General features: G+C 56.3%; 1 long non-coding RNA gene across 1 annotated transcript in view; it reads left to right on the forward strand.

Annotated features, from left to right (window-relative positions):
• Positions 1 to 898: 898 nt before the first annotated feature.
• LOC125487831 overlaps positions 899 to 1,825 on the forward strand; it is an 8,853-nt gene continuing 7,926 nt past the window's right edge. Inside the window, exon 1 of the long non-coding RNA XR_007266120.1 lies at positions 899 to 981. This is a non-coding gene — a long non-coding RNA (uncharacterized LOC125487831). The remainder of the gene's footprint in view (positions 982 to 1,825) is intronic.

The following is a 1,825-nucleotide window of genomic DNA, read 5'->3' on the forward strand; positions in this document are numbered from 1 at the left end:
CTGGCACTGAAGGAGGCCATTCGGCCCATCGTGCTCGCACTGCGTCTGTTCCCTTGAGCCAATCTCTCGCCTTCCCCCCTCCATCACTGCCCATCAAATAACCGTCCTATTGAAAGCCTCAAATGAACCTGCCCACCCCACCACATTTCCGAGCAGTGAATTCCAGACCCTCAGATGGTTCTTTTTTCTCCTCTCACATCACCCTTGCTTTGTTTGTGCATCTCTTTAAATTCATACCCCTCCTTGTACAAGCAGGAACAGTCAACCCCTCACTGCTCCGTCTGTAATTTTGAGAATCTCTATCGGATCTCTCTCGCAGCCTCTTTCTCCCCAGTGAGAGCCCTCGCAATGTCTTCAATCTGTCCTCATCACTAAAGTTCCTCATTCCTGAGACCGTCCTTATAAAAGGCCTAGTACAGATGCGATGGACAGATTGACCCTGTTATGCCTTTCTGGGCATTTACCTTTCACTCCCTCAATGGGCCCTACTCCTGTCCTCAAGGTATTGGTGGGAGTGAGATTCCGCTGCCACTGTGCAGTTCCTGACAGTTAATGCCAGGCTGTTCGGCTACAGTAGGCATCGTGGGCGAGCCCTAAGCCTCACTTGGCCCGGGGCTTCGCACGGAGCTTAGTGGGATGTTGTCAGGATAGGATCTCCAGATGGTGCTCCCTCTGCAGGGACTGTCAAGGAGGCTCTCTCCTGGGGAAAAAAAAATCTGGGATCTTTCGTATCTTCAGAGCTGGCAAAAGTGGGATCGACGAGGTTGGTGGAAACAAAATGTAAGTCACTGGGGGTGGCCAGAAGGGACCCCGCAATTGGACGGGAGTTACACTGTCGGCTAGTTTCTGGAACAGTAAGGAGTCACTAATGTATCTTTCCCCATGCAGATGTCCCCGACCCAGACCATCGCTCGGAATCTGCTCCTGTTCCTGCTTCTCCAGCCAAGTCTAGGGTTCGTACTGAGCAGGCCCAAGAGGCAGGTCAGTTCATGGAGGCACACAAAGACGAAGTGACCGGGGCAGAGAGGGAGTAACCAGCCGAGAGGGAGTGACCGGGGTGGGGGAGGGAATGACCAGGAAGAGGGATTGAGCAGGGAGAGGGAGTGAGCAGGGGGAGAGGGATTGAGCAGGGGGAGAGGGAGTGACCAGGGAGCGGGAGTGACTGGGGGAGAGGGAATGATGGGGTGGAGGGAGTGACCGGGGGGGGAGGGGGGGGCCCGGGGAGAGGGAGTGAGGGGGGGAGAGGGAGTGACCAGGGAAGAGGGAGTAACTGGGAAAGAGGGAGTGACCGGGGAAGAGGGAATGATGATGTGGAGGGAGTGACCGGGGGTGAGGGAGTAACCAGCCGAGAGGGAGTGACCGGGGCGGGGGAGGGAATGACCAGGATGAGGGGGTGAGCAGGGGGAGAGGGAGTGAGCAGGGGGAGAGGGAGTGACCAGGGAGAGGGAGTGACCAGGGAGAGGGAGTGAGCAGGGACAGGGAGTGAGCAGTGATAGGGAGTGACCGGGGAAGAGGGAGTGACTGGGGGTGAGGAGTGACTGGGGGTGAGGGAGTGAGCAGGCAGAGGGAGTGACCAGTGATAGGGAGTGACTGGGGCATGGGAGTACTGGGGGAGATGGGACAGAGGGAAATGGAGACAGAGAGAGAGAGAGAGAGATAGAGAAAGATACAGGGCGAGAGATGGAAAAGGAAAGAGGCAGAGGGCGAAGATACAGAGAGAGAGAGATAAATGGAGAGAGGGATGGGGAGAGAGAGAGAGATAAATGGAGAGAGGGATGGAGAGAGAGAGAGAGATAAATGGAGAGAGGGATGGGGAGAGAGAGAG

This window comes from Rhincodon typus, chromosome 45 (genome assembly GCF_021869965.1).
Source record: "Rhincodon typus isolate 14 chromosome 45, sRhiTyp1.1, whole genome shotgun sequence".
Classification (NCBI taxonomy): Eukaryota; Metazoa; Chordata; class Chondrichthyes; order Orectolobiformes; family Rhincodontidae; genus Rhincodon; species Rhincodon typus.